The sequence below is a fragment of the Bos indicus x Bos taurus genome, chromosome 21 (genome assembly GCF_003369695.1).
Source record: "Bos indicus x Bos taurus breed Angus x Brahman F1 hybrid chromosome 21, Bos_hybrid_MaternalHap_v2.0, whole genome shotgun sequence".
In the NCBI taxonomy this organism is placed as follows: Eukaryota; Metazoa; Chordata; class Mammalia; order Artiodactyla; family Bovidae; genus Bos; species Bos indicus x Bos taurus.
The window spans coordinates 65,743,467-65,762,916 of record NC_040096.1 but is presented as its reverse complement, the minus strand read 5'-3'; the positions used below and the strand labels follow the sequence as shown (position 1 = coordinate 65,762,916).

General features: G+C 46.4%; 2 long non-coding RNA genes across 5 annotated transcripts in view; both read right to left on the bottom strand.

Annotated features, from left to right (window-relative positions):
- Window positions 1–54: 54 nt before the first annotated feature.
- Window positions 55–9,052, bottom strand: LOC113879871. The gene is made up of 4 exons (XR_003507499.1): window positions 1,282–9,052; window positions 1,073–1,189; window positions 651–725; window positions 55–257 (listed from the first exon to the last, which is right to left on the bottom strand). It is a non-coding gene; the product is annotated as an uncharacterized LOC113879871 (long non-coding RNA).
- A 1,865-nt stretch (window positions 9,053–10,917) lies between these two features.
- The window catches only part of LOC113880083, a 71,861-nt gene continuing 63,328 nt past the window's right edge, over window positions 10,918–19,450 (bottom strand). For all 4 annotated transcript variants that reach the window (XR_003507581.1, XR_003507580.1, XR_003507582.1 and 1 more), the window contains 2 exons: window positions 16,745–18,824; window positions 10,918–15,339 (listed from right to left, as the gene is read on the bottom strand). This is a non-coding gene — a long non-coding RNA (uncharacterized LOC113880083). The remainder of the gene's footprint in view (window positions 15,340–16,744; window positions 18,825–19,450) is intronic.

Here is a 19,450-nt window from a genome sequence, read left to right as displayed (position 1 = left end):
TCTCCAGGTAAGACTACTGGAGCAGGTTGCCACTTCCATCTCCAGGGGATCTTCTTGACTCGGGGATTGAAACTGTATCTCTTCTATCTCCTGCATTGGAAGGCGGGTTCATTATCAGCTGAGCCACTGGCGAAGCCCTTTGGTGTGAATAATTTGTCATAAAAGATGGAGTATACTGAAGGAAACCTCTCCTTGAGGACCGCAGAAAAGAGCCACCTCCAGACACACAGCTTCCTCCTCGACAGCAGCACTGCCCCCTAAGGATGAAGTAGATACAATGGTAAGGAACCAGGTGTGTCCCGGGTAAAGCGCATGGCCTGCGGTCAGCTATGTGCTCATTTCTCCTGCACCAGGGTTGATGATAAAGCCCCCTTCCCTGAACTGGTGTAACATCGAACATTCCTAAAGAGGTACATGCACTCCAGAATTCCTACTGGAAATAAACAGCTCCTATCCCAGACCAACTCTAGAGACCGCCAAGGCCTCGTCTTGATCTCAGAACTGGTTTTTCTCCCCAAAGATGTCATTATGTCTAGGACATCTTTTCGGAATAAACCAGAGATTGAGGGGCATGCTGGCCATGCAACAGGCATTCGCCAACATGGGTTTTTGGGCTAAGTCCAAGCTAAATGCAACCACAGATGACCTACCTGTGTGTTCCAGGCATGGAGCTATCTTGGGGACCATGGTCTTTCTCTACATGGGCATTCCTTTGGGAAGTACTCCTGAGAATGGATAAGATACTGATGGTTAGTGGAATAGGTAACTAAAATCAGAAACACGGGACAGGCTTGTGGGCAACAAGTTATTCGTATGTACAGCACCCCATCCCACAGGCTGAGGTCTGGACCAGAAGGCCTCCAAGGTGGGATCTGATACTGGAAAAAAGGTTAACCAGGTGTGTTTCATCCTCATGAAAGAAACAGAGACCTAGAAAACCTCTCCTCAAGTACCACCAATTACAGTGACATGAGCTGGTTCTTCCTGAGACTTGACAGCCAATCCCAGAAGCCCTGTTAATACGGATTGCACACGAATGGTTAGTACAACAGGTGACATGAGTCATACATACAAGGCACAGGCTTTGTGGTCAACCACTTATTTCTGTCCACTGGGCAGGAGCCGACAGTAAACGTCTTCCCCGGAAGCTGAGGTCTGGACTGGAAGGCCTTCAAGATGGGATTTGATACTGGAAAAGAGGTTAACCAGGTGTGTTTCATCCTCATTAAAGAAACAGAAACCCAGAAAACCTCTCTTCAGGTACCATGGATGAACACTGACCAGAACACCAGTGATTCTTCCCCAGACTTGACCTTCAATCCTGGGCGTCCTACGAGTACGGAACTGGACTCTGGCGGTTGAAGTGCTGGTTTAAGCCACTGGTTGAGCGCATGCTGTCCATCCAAGTACCCCAGTGGAGCACACCTGGTGGCAGCCTCAACATCCTGAAACTGGCATTGTGGCCAGAGGCTGCTGAGACTACAGAGATGCTGCTCAGAAGAGCTGTCACATTTTTGGTTCACCCCCGGGGCAAACTTTTCTCAGTTACCATAGAGACACATATGCCCCCAAGCCAAGGTGGGTTCCCCCCTCCGAATTTCCCCCCAAGGATTCCCTGGATACTGAGGTGTATGACCTGGGTCATCAATAAAGTCCACACACCCTGGTCAGCTGGTCACTCCAGTACTTTGGGGTGGCGCAGACAGCATGCCCCTTCCCCTGAGTTTGGACGGCCTCACAGCTGGGAAGCCCTCCAAGACAAGATCCCCTACTGAAAACGAGTCCAAGTCTGCAGTATCTGGCACGTGGGTGGCAGACGCCTTGACGGTGTTCTCTTCCGAGTCTAGCAGAGGCCCGGCTGATCCCGCAAAGTCTCCTTCCCCCAGAGTGGACACTTCTTCCGGAAGTTCTCCAAGAGGGGATTAGATACTGAGGGTTAGTGGACCAGGTCACAAACGGCACAAATAAAGCGTGTGCTCTCTGGTCAACCATCTCATGTACCCAGGCACGTGGTGAAGCCATTCTCCTCGTCTGCAAGTTAGCCCTGCCCTCGAAGCCGCCAAGCCAGCAAGGTCTGCTGAGAAGAAGGCTGCCGCGCGACAGTCATCAGCACACACAAGACAAATGCATCACAAACAAACCCCACCGAGTGGCAAAGAGCGCAGAGCTAGTGTGCCCACCCGCCGCAGAGGTTAGCTCCAGGAAAGCGCGCAAGGCGGGATTAGATACTGCAAAGAGGTCGACCGTGTAATGTGCGCCATAAATAAAGCGAACGCGCCACGGACCACCTCTCTCCAAGTACCAAGCAGCGGCAGTGCTGACACCGGGGCAGCGGCTCTTCCTCAAAGCTGAGATCACCTCCAGGAAGGTCTTCCAAGGCGAAGATGTGATATCGAGAAGAAGTAGACCATGTGTCCTACGTCATAAATAAAGCGTACACACCATGGTCAACCGCGTCTTCAAATACCAGGAAGCCGACCTCGCCTCGCCTCCCTTCATCTGGGACCACCTCCCGGAAGCCCTGGCAACCTACATCATGAGTTACCAGCCATTAGCAAGGGTGGCCGTGACCACACACACCCACGCCCAAAGCCACTACCACCACCTCCAGGCTGCCCGGTAAGGCTGGGACTGAGTGCTGAGTGCTGGCTGGGGGAATAAAGCCCGTGGTCTGTGCTGGATGCGCCTACCACCTACTTCCGAGCTGGCGTGGCCTCCAGGAAGTCCCCTCAGGCTGACTGATGCTGAGAATTAGTGGACCATGTGACATACGTCATAAAGCACACGTACGTTTTATGGTCGACCATCTCTCCACATACAGCGAAATGGTGCTGAAGCCAGACCAGCGCGTCTCCCACGAAGTTGGCTTGGCCTCGGGGAAGCCCTCTGCGACTGAATTTGATATTGAGAAGACGTGGACCACATTACATACGACATAGAGACAGCGCATGTTCTATGGTCAACCATCTTTTCAGGTACCGTGGGAAGGGCTGATGTCAGAACCGGCGTCTCTTTCCTCTCCTTAGCATCACCTTCCGGAAGCCCTCAGAGGCCAGATGCAGTACTGAGAAGAGGCCCCTATGCAATGTCTGCTAGAGGCGCAGTGGACGCGGCACAGAGAAACCCCTCAAGGACCCACAGTGGAGATGACGCCGGGACAAGCACTATGCCTGATACTCAGCACTGCCTACAGGAAGCCCCCCTAGGTGCAGTGGCTGTTACGAAAAGGCTGACTGAGTCACATGCTTTGTAAGTAAGACGTATGAAGCATGGTCAACTTCTTCTAAGTATCTCAAAGCAGTCCTGGAGCCAGAACCAATACCTCGTCTCGGAGGTGGACATGACCTCCCTGGAGACTTTTGAGGCTGAACGCGATACTGAAAAGAAGCAGACCACATTACATACGCTGTTAATCAAACACATGCAGTGTGGTGGAACCCTTTCCAGGTACCGTGAGGTCGGCGTGGGGGCCAGAACCAGGGCTCCAACTTGGCTCTCAGGCTGGCAGCATCTTCGGCAAGTTCCTCAAGGCTGGGTGGGAGATGAGGGAAGAAATGGGCCTGTGGACCGCACATCGTCTGAAAGCACTTGAGGCCAATCAGATCTTCGTGGGGGCTCAGTGTTGAATCCAGAGCCGAGGCGTCTTCCCCGAGAAGACTAAGCTTGATATGGAAAAAAGATAGACTGTACACGCATCGTCAATGAAAAATACGAGTCAGTGTGTCTCTTCAAGTACCTGGTGTGGCATCGTCTTGTGGGCGCCGTATCCGCCTCTACATGGGCACGTGGTCCTGAAGTCAGTGGAGCATAGCCTTGAGACTGATGGGACGCAGAAGGTGGCACAGCCCTGCGTGAACATTCTCCGTGCTGGCCACGGTTTCTTCAAGGACCTGGGCGAGGGGTGTGCCACAGTGGAAACGGGATCGCTCCCGAGAGGTGAGCATTGTCCTAGGGAAGCCCTTGAAGGCTGCATTTGACAGTGAGGAGGAGACGGCGTCGCAAGCATTAACAGATTAAGTACACATCTACCAGTCTACCATTCCGCCAAGTACCATGGAGCGGGGAGGGCGCGGAGACCAGCGTCGCCTCTCTTGACTTCAGGCTTTCTCCAGGAGGCTTTTGATGGCTGGGCTGGATACCAAGAAGCGGTTTACCGTCCCACATACATATTCAGAATGTATGTGGGACGGTAAACCATTTCTTCAAGTACCGCACGATGGCAGTGACGCTGGAGGAAGGCTGGCATCTGCAAAGTTGTCTCTGGGGACCTCTTCACGGCTGTTTGATGCTGAGAAGAAGCAGGTCATGGTGTCATACTAAACAAGAGTTTCGAAGTCAATCATTGTCACTGAATGCCAGAGAGCAAGCAGCACTGATCCCGAAAGAGAAGCAAGATCCACTCCCCAGAGACGGTGAGATTTCCCGAGGCAGAACTTGATATAAGAAGAGCGAGAGTATGTAATTTCGCATCATGCAGAAAAGAACATGCCATACAGAAAACCATCTCTTCGAGTGTCATGGAGAGGCCTGATGCTGGGTCCGAGGGCGCCTCCCTGAAGATGGCGTCACTTCCAGGGGCCTCGAGGATGGATTTGATACTGAGGGTTAGTGGACCGTGTTACATACGTCACAGATAAAGCGTACGCTATACGGTCTACTATCTCTCCAAGTACCACACAGGGACGCCGAGGACAGAGGCTGGGGACACGTCCAGAAAGTGTTCCAGAGCTGGAGAGAATCAGAGGGCAGGCCGACTACAACACATACATCATGCGACAAGCACACACGGGCTAGGAGTCTTGTCTCCACAGTCAGGAGCTGGCGCGGGCGCTGGAACGGGAGGCTTATCCCCAAAGCTGGCAACTCCTCCAGGAAGCCCTCCAAGGCTGCATGTCCCACCGAGCAGAAGTGGACGATGGTCTGTTTCATCATTCCAAAAATATCGATCAAATGCCCACTAGGTGTCAGGCACTGTGTTGGATCTGAGAGGATGGGTATGGGTATGGCAGGAGGGTGGGCATGGCATGTGGCAGAGAGGAACATGTGAGGGGCTGGTCGTGAGCAAATTGATGAAAAGAAGACGGCAGGTGCGCCATCACAAGGAACACCTGCCTAGTTCTCCTGAGCAGGCCAAGCAAGTAGTCTCTGGGCACATGAAGCCCAGGTTGTGAGCCCTAGTTCTGAGCATCAAAAAAAAAGAAAAAAAGAATATATATATATATGCCACAAGATTGTTCCAGGCCAGATGGGCTCTGAGCAGTAACCACTGTGCCATCTTCGGTAAACCAGGCAGATGTCATTTTGGTCAACAGACTCCCTAGGGTCAGAACCTCCATCTCATCCCCAGTCTCGGCATTGCCTCCAGAAAACCTTGGAGGAGGAATTTAATATTGATCAGAGGTGGACTTTCATACAAACATAGGAACTTCAACATAGGGGACTATCTCTCCAATACCGTGATGGAAGCTGGGCTGCTGGGTCTCCCTGAAGGTGGTGTCGGTTCCATGGAGCCCTCCAAAGTCTGGCTGGGCTACTGGGACGTGGTGGCCCATGTCACACCAGTCTTTCCTCATGCACAGGCCACAAAGCAAGCCATCTCTCTTCAAGGACCATGCCTGAGGCTGGAAGCAGGGTCTCTTCCCCAGGCAGCGTCACCTCCAGACAAGCCCCCAGAGGATGCACTTAAAAGGCCTTGTTGCAAGATTCGGACATCAGACACGGGCCCCAGGGGTGACCGCAGAGTAGGGCCACGGCTAAACCCAGTGTCCTCTTCCCTCACGTTGGCAACACCTCCGGGGTGCCCTCCGAGGACGGATTGGATACTGAGAGTTAGTGGACCATGTTACATAGGTCAAAAATCACAAAGCCTACGTTCCATAGTCTACCATCTCTGCAGGAACCATGGAGTGGTGCTGACCCCAGAATCAGGGCTTGTCCCTGAAGTTGGTGTCGCTTCCAGGCTTAAGGTTTCTGAGGCCCCATTTGGCATTAGGAAGCAGGCACGTGGGGAACACAAACTGCTCCCCTCAATTGTGGGGGAGCAGTTCTGATATGGAAGACGTGCCTCCCTCCTGAACTAGCATCTCCCATAGGAAGGCCACGCCAACTCGGAAAGACCGAGAAGAGGCAAACCACACAACGCTGACTGTGCTTTGGCCATGGCACGGTCAACGGTGTCTTAATCACAGGGATGGGCAGTGGTTTGCTCTGCATGGCAGAACGGGAAGCTCTAAGAGCAGAGCTCATGTGTGAAAGGGGGCCCTTGACTTCTGGGTAACGACCTACGCGAGCTCACCCAGGCTCTGACAGTCCTTACCACATGCCACACCACCCTTGTAGACTTGAGCTGCAGGGCTGGGTGTGAAATGGGCTCTTCGTTATCCTGCTCAACACCTCCACCTCCTCCCTGAGGTCTTCCCTGGGTCTCTCCATCCCTTCTCATAGCCCAACTGCCAATACAGCCACCTTGGATGAATGGGAGGCACAGCCGAGAGGTCGGGTAATCACCATGGAAAGGGTAGGGCCGGCTCCAGGCAGCACGGTGGGGCACAGCTGTCCCGTTAAGTCTTGATGCCCACTGCATGGCACCCCCTGCTCACAGTCCAGCTGCTGAAGACCAAACTGCCTGGAACTGCATTCAAGGCATCAGCCTTTGTCCCCATCCTCATCCCTGGGCTCCCTGAGCCCTGACCCCACCCTCCAGCTCCAACCTTTGCTTCCCCTGGCCCTGCAGGGGGCAGGCTCCACAGCTCCCTGCCCACGTGGTCAAAGAAACAAGCTCATGTTTATCAAACACCCATGAGCTGCTGGAACTGTGAATAAAACATGATCTCTGTCCTCCTGGAGCTTCTAAGCTATCAGAGGAGACTCATGTGGAAATAATTAACGCAGAGCATTGATTTCAAAACTAAAAGGGGCCAAAATGTGAAAAACCAGGGACGTGTAAGAAGAAGGTCTGACCGTTTTAGAGAAAGCTTCTTAGAAGAAGGATAAAGTAAAAGATGAAGGATGAGGAAGCTAAGCCAGGAAGAGAAACCAGAGAGGACCGTGCAAGACTGAAGCAGAGGCATGGATGCAGTGTGGACTAGAGGGGTCTCATGGACCAGATGGAGCGTGAGAGAGCCAGAAATGTGCCAGAGATCAAGCCAGGTGAGGTCTAGATCATTTAGAGCCTTACAGCAAAGTTTAAAGATTACGGGTTTTATCCTCAAGCCAAGAAAAAGAACAGATAAAGAACTTGAGTTTGGCGTTTTTATACAATATCTCTTGCAAATGTGAAAAGAAATTGCTGGGGGCAAAAGTGGAAGCAGGGAGAAAGCATACAGGAGGCTCAAAGAAGAGAGTGGTGCCCTGGACAGAGTAGGAGCCACGGACATGGGGGGAAGTGGGATGTTTGGGAAGTTAGGAAGACGAGTGGAAGAGACGTGGTAAGGTCCCAGGTGTGGGTGGGGAACGGGGAGCGGTAAGACCATGGAAAGCATCTGGGCGAGTGTTGGTCACAGAAGCCAGGAGAGGGCCTCTGGGCTGGGCAGCACACCTCTGGGCTGGGGAGCACGCCTACGAGCATGGGTCGGGGGCACGCGTTCACTGCTGAACACTCCGAGTTCAAAGCGCTGGTAAGAAATCCTAGTCCAGATGCTGAGTCGGCAATCGGATGCGGGTCACCGACGGTCCTAATGGAGGCACTTCTGGGGGAAAGGTAGGGTCAGAGAGCAAACAAAAATGAGACATGAAGGATCCACCAAGAAGATGGTGGCTCGAGATTTTTTGGACTCGAAGGATCACAGCCTGGTAGGAGCCCATGGGAAGGCTGTAGGAAGTGGGGGCTGGAAAGGGCAGTGGGAGACCCCTGAGAAGCTGAAGAATGGAGTCAGGCTTTGGGGCAGGTGCTGCTGGGCCAGAAGGAGGTCACCTCCTCCACTGGTCCTAGGGAAAGGGAAGCAAGGGGCCGGGGAGGATGTGGGGAAGCCACGGGGGTTCTCTTGGATGGCCTTGATGTTCTCTGTGTCCGGGATCGGGGAGGAAGCCAGTCACATCGCTCCTTGGTATGGGGGCTCCTCTGACGCAGGGAGGGGGTCACTGGCCCAGCATCAGATATTCCACTGAGTAGTGGGCGAGGAAAGAATGGACAACTCTGAGTAGCAAAGATGGACCCAGAAAGTACCCTTGTCCTGGATAAAGTGACATGCCACTCCACTGGCATCCTGGACCACTAGAGACACAGGGAAGCCCACCTTTCCCTCCCCCCCCCCAGACCCCAGAGGGTGGCTCTTCTCACTTCCCCAGACCCCAGGCATCACTCCACTCCCTTGCACGTCTACTGGCTCACCCACTCTTTCAAGGGCACATCGACCCACCCATCCACTCGCGTATTCCGTCTCACAAACTCACCCCCTCACACACATCTACTCCCCCACTAATTCACCTGTTCATTGATGTCCTTGCAGACACACAGCCATGAACACACATGTGCCAACATCAGTCCCATGAGGAGCCCAAGGCGGCCCTGGAGCGATTTCTGTGTTCCTGCCTCCTGGGAGCTCACAGGATGGGAGAGAGACAGACACAATCCGCAGAGTGACGCGTGATGACGGAGCAGCACTGCGGCGAGGATTTTGAGTCCAGAAACAGGACAGGGTTTCAGCTCCTGCAGGATGGCCCGGACACAGAAAGCACCGTGTTCCTCCCAAAGAGGAGGGCAAGCGGGCGGGGAAGGCAAGCAGAGGAGATGGTGAAAAGACCCACTCACCTCTTAGTATTTGGGAGGGGATACACAAGAGGAAGGGGAAGAAACAGATACATCCTCAACTTAATAATTACACAGAGGGCAGAGGGAGCACAAAATCATTTCACTTAAAAAAAAAAAACTATTTCATTTTTACTGTAGAGAAACTTAGATGTAAGCTGTTTAAAAAACAAGCAAACAAACAAAACTGAGGTGTAAGCACTAATAGACTTAGAAACTGATTGTATACTTTTTGAATCATCAAAAAACAATTTTAAGAAAAACGTTGTTGTTGTTGAGTCACTAGGTCATGTCTGACTCTTTTGTGACCCCATAGACTGTAGCCCTCCAGGCTCCTCTGTCCATGGGATTTTCCAGGAAAGATACTGGAGTGAGTTGCCATGCCCTCCTCCAGGGGATCTTCCCGACCCAGGGATCGAACCTGCCTCTCCTGCACTGCAGGTGGATTCTTTGCAACCGAGCGACCACTGAAGCCCAAGAAAAACGTGGTGTATATAAGACAGCAGGAAAGAAACTCAGGGTGAAAAAAGAAAACAAGCCTTAAGTGCAATTTTCTGAAGTTAAAACAAGAAAATCCAGAAAACAAATGTGAGTTATACACCCTTAAAAGGAGTTTCCAACTCAAGTCAAAAATCCTCAAAGCCAACTCTATGTTGTCTATTTGAAGCACACATTCAACAAATTGAAAAAATAATCAAACCCAAGGAATGGGCATCCATTTTCATGCATTTGACTCTCAGGCAGCCCACACAATCATGCAATGACATCTGAAAAAACCACGGAATTCATACAGCAGCCGACGGCCAGCAATCAGCTTCCTGTCGGCAGCATCCTCAGTTTTGCATATACAGCAATTTGCTCAACTTATTTGTGCAATTCCTTAAATGATTCATTGTGCAGGTTTTCAAATGGTATTTTAGGGGTGCTTGAGACCCCCACCACTGTCAGGATGGTGCCCACAGCTCAAGGTCTCCATCCAGCTCCAAACAGGGCAGCTTTGATCTGATCTATTTTACTTATTGGGCTTCTGGGTAATATTTGGACTGAATAAAAGGCTTGGCTGCCGTTGAAAACCAGTATTTAGTTACATTTTGCTCTTATTGTTTTATAAAAATAAGTGGAAAATGGAAAAAAGAAAATCAGTGATATCAGTGGTAAGAGTACAGATCTCATATGTACTTAAGAAATTAAGACAAACACGGAAATCCTTAGGCGAACCCAATATGGCCAGTCCTAAGTTTCAATAATTGAATTTAAGGCAGTCAACTATGTGTTTGGAAAAAATAAAATTAAAGAACATCCATGGAATGCTAGAAATTGCCTGGAAAGGTACAGAATGTTGAGCTCTCGAGGAGCAGAATTCTTTGGAACACACAAGTCTCTGATTCAACTTTCAAACAACACTTTGCCTTGAATACAGACTTTCAGAAACAATTATATGAGAAAGCAGGGTTACCAGACTCAGGAAAACAAATGAAAATGAAGCAGAAGTGCTTCTGAATTTCAAGTACCCAAGAGCACAGTCATTATATAGGTTGATGAAAAACACCTCTCAGAGACAGAAGGTACCATCCATAGCAATGACACTCACGAACATTTACATTAGGAATAAAATAGCATCCAAAGATGGGGAAATAGAAGCACAGTTTCCAAAAACCTCTCAGTCCAAAGTCATCAAGTGGGCAAAAAGAAAATGAGAAAAATACCTCGAATCCAGAGACAAGCAACATCATATTTAACAGAAAATGAGAAATAAAGAAAAAGGTTTACTTCTTCAATATTAGTTTATACTGTTCAAAAAGTTCTAATCAATATAACAAAGGCAAAAAAATAGATAAATGTTATAAACTCTTAGAGTGAGGTTTAAATTATGATTGTTTTATAGGTTACATAATTTTTTACTAAGAAAATCCAAAAGAATAAACTGAAAAGCCTGTAAAATGAAATGCCTTTACATCAAAACCTATAAACAAGATGTCACCTGACTTTTAAAGGCCCCTCGAGTCATTCAAAAAAGTGATAAAAGAAGGCACAAAGAAGACATCCATAAATTCTCAAAGTAGTTTGTGTGTCCACATTTTCTAACCACGATAAAATAAGATCACAATTTAATAAGAAAGTATAAGCAATAATACAACCCAAATAAAGTAGAAAATAATTTAAAAAGTAAGTTCCATTTTTGCACATTTTATTCAGATAATCATTTCTTCTAAGAACAAGAAGAAATGAAAAGCATTAATTACAAGAAATTGAAAGCATAATTACAAAGAGTTTAAAATTTTGAAAAGACTACATATTAAAACTCATCACATGCAGTCAAAATTGCAACTAGAGGCAAATTCATATTATGAAATGCTTTCATTATTAAAGAAGAATAACAGAAAGGACATATGAACAGGTCCACAAAATAAGGAAACCAGAAGGCAGGAGTCCATAAGGATAAAGGCAGATATTGGTGAATTTGAACACACACACAAAAAAGTTAAATTGACAACTTATTCCAAGAACTGATTCCTGAAAAATCTCAAAATAGACACTCCTGTAGCTCATCTAATACACGTCCAAAATTAAGAATGATAAAGACGACATAGAAATAAATTTTATTATACAAATAGTACTTACAATTCTATACTAAGAAGTATTTACATCTCAAAACATAGATTATTTCCTAGGATTAATATTGGCTTTAAAAGAATCACAGCGCACTCACTATGTGCCAGACTCAAGGCAAGACACTTTATCTCTTTAATTCTCACAGCGGCCGTCTTGTTATCCATTTAACAAGTGCACAAAATAAGAATTAGGGAGAAGACATAGTTTTCCTGAGGTCACATGAGAAATGAGAGAGCAAGAATTTGAACCCAAGTTGTCTGATTCCAGTGCCTGCACACGTAAACACTAAGCTATATGAGAAAAAGAAGCAAACAATCTAAAGATTTAGGAAATCTAAAGTATCCAATAAATACAGAAGAAATAGAAAAGGTTGCCAGAATTATCCCAGGAGAGTTATATAGCTATGTTTTTTCAAGTTTTCCATGAAATAGATCATTTAAATGATGTACATATGGTACAGAACACAGAAAAAGATGGAACGCTCCCTAATTCATTTTACAAAGCTAGCATAACTTTGATATCAAATGACCAAAACTTTAATTCCAAATACTAGCAGACCAAATCATGAAGTATATTAAAAGAACAATAAACGAAAACCAGGTAGAATTTGACCCAAAAATGTTTCAAAGTTATGAAACATTATTATAATTCATTTCATCAATAGATCAATGGAGAAAAACAACACAAGTATCTCTACAGATATCAAAAAAGTATTTCAGGAAATTCTAATCCATTCCTGATTTTAATCATACATGAAGTAGATACTTAATTAGCATTATAAAAAACATACAGCCTTAAAAAGTACCTGTTATCATAATTAACATGAACCAGAAATGAGACAAAGATTTGTTATCAACAATTTAATGTTTTGGAAGATCCAGACAATACTATAAGACAAGAAAGAAAAGTAAAAGAGATAAAATATTTTCAAAATTTTTCTATAATTGTATATGACACTTTACCTAGAAATTCCAAAACATTCAACTGAAAACTTGTAGAACATATGAGAAAATTTAATGAGATAGACAATAATAATAGATACATAATCTCTTCCCTACATACCAGTAATAACCAGTTAGAAAATACAAGAAAAATTCACAACAGAAGCAATACGTAGTTCCTTGAAATAAACTCAATAACAAATTGTGAATTCGTCAAATTTGATGAATTGTGACTATATATTATAAACTATAAAAGATGTAAAGCCCAAGTGTCAAAACATACCAATTCTCTTTATAATTTTATAAAATTTCACAGAAAATCTATAAGGAATGTTTTTAACTTCACTATATCACTAAAATTCACCTGGAAAAATAACAAGTGAGACTAATCAAGAAAATCTTGAAAAATAAGAATGAAGGAAGACTATTTCTATCAAATAATAATACAAATTTTAACAATATGATCTATTAAAATAGCAATACTAGGATAAGAATAGACAGATTAATGTTAAATAGAAAGCCACAATGAGGAACAAAAACTATCTAACATGTAGCATGTGGAAATGGAGCAAAAAGTCGTTTCCTACAATAATTCAATTAAAGGAGTAAAGATTCAATATAGAGAAGAAATCATGAAGGAACTAGAAAAAAAAATGTGACTAAACATATAAGCTTGGGGTAGGAAATGTCTTTCTAAGTAAGAAGTAACTATAAGAAAAAATTAGTGATAGATTTTTTAGAAAATAAAAATTGTAAATAAAAAGTTAAATGCTCCATGAACAAAATGGAATGGTAAATGAAAAATGGGGGCGGGGGCAGGATATTGGTAACATAGGATGGAAAAACAGTTACTATTCTTACTTTGAAAGGTATTAATAAAATAAAAACAAAAGATACAGCAGTAGAGAGAGATGGGTAAATGACTTTCAGTTCAGCATAGTGAATAGCATGTATCTATATGCTATATCCACCAGCCTTTGCTCTTGAAACTGCGCTAAATGAAAGTGCAGAGATTTTGATCTTGAGCATGAGTACAGAGGACAAACACAAGACAACAGGAGATTTGGAATTGATTCAGAGCTGGGAACCCTGGACTGGCAGTGAGGAGAGCTGAAATAAAGGCCAGTGCAGTCAAGAGAACCCACAGAAGTCTCAGGAACCTCCAGGAAAGCCTGGGCCTAAATAAGATCAATTGGCTAAAAGTCTGTTAAAGAAGAAGACAGAGCCCCCAGTCTTCACCTGTTAGGCAAAGCCTTCCCTAACCTGGAGAGAAGACTGAAAAGGCATTACATGCAGAGAGCAAGCAGAGGTGACTGGAGCAGAGATGCATGCACAGCTGAGGGCCAGAGCCCTACATCAAAAGAGAAAGAAGGCAAACTCTTCAAGCTGGATGTTCAGACCACTCAGTCTTCCTTCACAAACCTCACAGAGCACCAGCAATTAGTAAAATTCTAGATCAGAAACTCTTTGGATCATCCAATCAATCTAAAAGAAAAAGACATAAAAATGCTAAAACCTGGGGTTCCACAATACAAAGACCAGTTAGCTCTCTCTACAGTAAACTCCATAGTTTACAAGACCCAACCACATACTGAGAGCTTCCAAATAGTTCTGTAGTTTATCTGGATGTGTGCATTGTATATATATATCAATATCATCTATATCTATATATCTATCTATACAACCAGAGAGTTGAGAAAAGAACCTAAAATGAAAGTTAGACAATGACACACACTTGGAAGGAAAAAACAGGAAAAAAAAAAAAGTTTGAAGATTCTTTCAGAGAAAGACAATTTCAAAAAACTAATATTAATATTTTTAGAAATGTCAAAGAAGCGATTGCATCCATGAAACAAAATTCAATAAAACAATATTTAGAGTGTAATAAAAAATTCTTGAAAATCAGAGACTGCAGAAATGAAAATAGATTAAAAGATGAAGACAGAGTAATTGCTCAGTAAGAGAACAAAGAGATTGAGATACAAAAATCAGAGGAAAAATACGTGAAAAGCAGAGAACCTGTCAAAGAGATCCTACATACAAACAATATAAGTTCAAGAGAAAACAGATGAGAGGCCATTGTCCAAGGAATTGAACAAGAGACGTCCACAACTGAAAGACATACGCTTTCAGATCAAAAGGGCCTGGCCAAACGGATGAATGTAGACCACATCGAAATATACACACATGAAACTTACAACACAGTGAGAAAAGGCCAGAAGTTCCGGAAAGGGAGGGTAACGGAAGATCACATACAAGGGATGGGAGTCAGAAGTCTTCAGACTTCCGATCAGTATCACGGGAAGCCAGAAGACAGCTATTTACGCTTTTCAAATCTGAAGGGGAAAAAAGGTACCAACGAGAATTCTGTACCAAGCTAAACTATCACCACCAGTGTGGACTAGACGTCACCCTTTTCTTATGTGAAAGATCTCCAAAAATGTACCTCCCATGAACCCTTTCCCAGGAAACTGCTAGAGGATGCACTCTAGCTAAACAAGCGAGTGAACAAAAAATGAGAATAACACAGGATTTACAAAACTAGGGATCCGACCAAGGAGAATTCCCAGGAAGAAATGAGGAAGTGATTCCACGGTAAGGGCAGAAAGCCCAAAGACGAACCCATCCTGAACAAAAGAGGGAAGGAGGCTCCAGGAAGAGAGGTCTTCAAAAAGATAAACACATTAGATAAAACGAAAAACACTAACGTGTTTGGATGTCATGAAAGGCTTGGAGATGAATTTGGGATAAGTTCATTAATAACCAACCAAAGAGAGAAGGAAAAAAGAAAGACGAAACCAAAAAATTATCGACTCCAGAGAAAACAGAAGTTGCAAGGAAAAGTAAAAAATCACAGTGCTGTTGCTGAACTCTCAAGTATTTACACTGCTGTAATACATAAAGACGGAATACTGATCAAACCAAAACTGAGCTAAATAAATTAAAAGAAGGGGACAGACAGGTATTCTTGTGTGTGTTGAGGCCAAAGGTGAAAGATTTCAATCTTCATTTTCTGTGGTTGAAAAGTCAAGGTAATGCCTAAGTCAAAAAAAAAAATTTTTTTTTTGAGAACTAGAAAAATCAGAATGTTACTTAGAAAAATTGTTGTAAATGTCAAAAGAACGATTTAAAAGAGTAAAAAGCTGTAGCTTAGGTGGATATGGAATTGGAGTGGAGAAGGATGCTTCTACATAATCTTGTAAAGCTATTTGACTCTTAAAATGAAGCATATGCATGACTTTGACAAAAATAAAACTTAATGAAAGCTGAATAAAGCAAAGAAACTGAACTGGCAATTCAGCTATAGAGAACCAATAAAGATATGGGGGAAATGCTCTTATCACAGATAATAAAAGAACTGAAAATGAGAAGAATGAAATTTGGCAAATTGATGTTTAAAACCTTGATAATTCCCAGAGAAAGTCACTTGTTAAACTAATTCTGAGAATGTAAATTGGTACAAAGTTCAAGGGGGACAATTTGGCCATAAAATGCTCGCACCTTTTGACATGGCCACTCCACTCTTACGAGTACAAATAAGAGACATACGTGAAGATGGAAAAACAAAGCTGCTCACTCCAACTTCTATCATCCAACTTTTAAAAATCATGTAAATATCTGACAAGCGTGCGTCAATTAAATCAATTATGATATAGTCATTTGCCAGGATACTAGGTAAAAAAAAAATCATAAGATAGGAAATTACTTAATGGCATGGGACATGTTTAGGATGTCTACTTAGGTGAAAAATTAGGATGGCTATGATGAACCCAATTAAAAATGTGTGTACATATGTATACACATACACACACACACTCACTTTTGCAATTTACAAGTGAAACCAAAAGACCAGAAGCTGGTCTTCAAAGTGTTGGCAGTGGTCATCTTTGAGTGGTGAGACTAGGGTGAGTCCTGTTCTTCCTCTTGTTCTGTTCAGTGTTTTGCAATAAATGTGTTTCTTTTTCTAGAATTATTACATGTAATAAGTTTTAGTTATCAGCTTAGTATCTTTTCTAGGAAAAACTCACATGACTCCCCCTTCTTCATTCTCTACTACAGAAATGAAATTATCTGCATAATTTGTAAAAGAGATTTCAGTGTGGGGCAAGGGTGTGAAGGTAACCCTGAGTCCTAAAAAGGACTCTGGTGTCCAGTCAGCTGCAAAGTGACCAGTTGGATCGGACCAGGGATGAAGGCCAGGTGTCTGGAGTCGGGCCCCAGCTGACCTCACCTCTTTGCCCTGGGTAACTTCTGAATGGCTTCACCCTCCACTCAGAGAAGCAGCTGCCAGAAATGGCCCCACCGCTACCTGCCCTCTGGGACCTGCATGTGTGCCCCAGCTCTCCTAGGATCCCCTCCGGCTTTATCTTTCCTAGACCATGCCTGACGCTTAGTCACCGGCACACGTGCCTCTTAGAGTGTAACCCAGAAAAGCAGAACTCACCCAGCGAAGGAAGGGATACACCCATCGGAATCACCCAGGGGAAGTCCTGTGCTCCGCCAACCACACCTCCACGGGCTCCGTGTAAACAACCTTCCAAGACAAGAGGGCTGAGTCACAAAACCAAGTCCAACTGTGTGAGCGCATGTCTAACCACAACCGCAGTGTCCAGCCCCAGCAGGGCTGTTGGGAATGGCGAGGCCAGCCCTGGGGACACGGAGCTGGAGCAGAGCCGCTCCCACCTTTGGGATGCTTCTAATCCAACGAGAAACGAACAGCCATGGCATGGAACTCAGGGGTGCTGCACGGGTCTAGGTGCGAATGGGCGAAGGACGAGAAACTCAGGCTGGACCACGGCAGAGGGGAGGATGGAGAGTTTCAGCCAGCCTGGATGTTCCTCAAGATAAACACGGGGGCCCATGTGACTGGCTGAGCCGATCAGCGCCCTCAGCCTTCCACCCATCAAGGCAGCACTAGTATTAGCATCACTGCCATCATCCTTATATCCAGGGATACACGGAACTGGACTGATGACAGTCTTCAATCCCAATACCAGCCATCACTGGTCCACAGACGGCTCTTTCAGTTTATCCCCTTTAGGCGACATTTTAAGAAGGTACTGCTCATTCATAAACCCACCAGAGTGTCAACCCAGAGGTGGCCACTCTGTGCAGCCCCGGGGTCACAGGGCCCCCCTGCAGCCCTGCTGCTGGAGGTGGGCACCCCCCAATCCTGGATTTGGGAGCTGTGCTCCGGCTCTCCACCTCTCACCCTGATCAGTTCTCGCCTCGCCGTCCCTGACCTGGGGACCAGGCTCAGCCTGGCTCTCCCTGCTGGGAAGGAAATGGGCTGGTCTCAACAGCAGACCAGACCCAACTGATCTTCTCCCAGAGGTCCTGGCAGCCAGGGCTTGGGGGCAAGTGAGCACCAAGTGGGCTCTGGGGCAGGGGGCGAGCTCAGGCAGACCCAGGGTGGCCCTGCATCAGCTCCCCTGATGGGCAGGGCCCTGTGATCCTTGTATTTTGAAACGAGCTGTTTGGGGCAACTATTAGGAGCAGGAGGAGCATTTTCTAGACGCTTCTCTGCAGGGTTTTTATAACCCTTCTCTGCAGGTAACCAAAGTTACCAAACTGGTGGACCTGGCCAAGAGCACTGGTTCAGTTCTTTCATCCTGACACGCAAACCGCAAACCGTGCTGTGATGCTCTCAGGACCCAAACCCTGGCATGAATGGAGATATAGCCTCCGATCCCACAGGTGGAACAGCAGACACCAGGCTCCGTGCCCAGAGCACCTCCCCACTCCCCTCTCAGCAGAAGTGAGGGGACAGTCGGGGCCACAGCTGGGACACATCTAAGCGGGCCCACCTTCCTCCCCTCCGGGCAGCTGCCAGCAGCTCACGCTGACACCGGGGCCGTCTGCCGGGGACGCGGCCCAGACCCCGCCAAGCTAACGGACGCTCACTGTATCATGTTGAGAAAACACACGAGCTGGGAGATGCCTTAGATCTGCAGGAAAAGAAAATAAAACCTGGCCCCCAAATTACAAGTGAGGCTCAAGGGCCTGGAAGGATCCATGCGATGGGATAGATTTTCTCTTGCCCCAGTGGGCGCAAGGGGGATGACAGAGCTTGGTGCTGTCATCCTTGCTTCAATCTGCAGATGGGGAAACTGAGGCCAGGCTAGGCAGCCTCTGGCTACAACTGCGAGACTCAGGTGATGAAAAGAAGGATGCAACACCCCTGAGAGGGTCCCTGGGGGAGACCAAGGTCCTGGGAGACCAGGGGAGGGAAGACGTGAGGAGGAGGAGGCCAGTGGGGAGATTCTGCGCGGGAAGGAAAACCCACAGCACCGCTGAGGCTCAAGGGCAGGGACGGGAGAAGAACACGTGACACGGAGCTCACACGCTGCACAGGGCAGGGAGCTGCACGCAGGGGCCACATGCTTCGGTCAGGGCACAGCTCTTCACACTTTCAAGATGCTGGCAGAATCAATGAATGAAATTTGACTTCCCTTTTACAGATGACGGGCATGGGACTTGGAGAGGCCTGGTGATGTCCCCAAAGGCACACCTTGCTGTCCTTCCTGGTAGAAAGAAGACGAAGAAGTCAGAAAAGAATGAGACACAACAGAATCGCCTGTCCTCGGGGGGCCAGGCTGGAGCCAGCGTCCACTCAGCGAGGACTGTCGGCCCCTCCAGCACTCACACACGTGTCCCATTGATATCACGACCAGCTCAAAGTCCCCTCTGGCTTCTGGAGGGTCTAAGGCCTCCAACAAAAAGTTTCAAAGAAGGGCTGATGAGGCTGACCCAGCCCGCTCCAGTTTCATCAGAGAAGCAAAACCAAACCGCGGAATTCTGTCTTGCAAACCCTCAGCCTACTCAATGACAGCTGAAGGCTTGTTTTCAATCTTCCCTTCCCTTCTTGGGGAGGAGGCCTCAGCGACCCCCACAAACCAGACTCAGTTCTGGCCGGTGGCCACTGGGTTTCAAATTTTGAAATGGGCCTTTTGCAAAATGTTCAGTTTCAAGCCCTTGGTCCGACTGCTTACATTCTGTCCAAACTTCCTGGGGGAGTGAGATTTATTTAAGAAAGGAATAAAATCCCCATGTTCAACCCATCGAGTGAAAACACGTTCCATCCCAGGCAATTTCAAGGATTAAGGTTACATATCTCTTAATGAGTCGCAGGTGGAAGGCAAAATGGAGC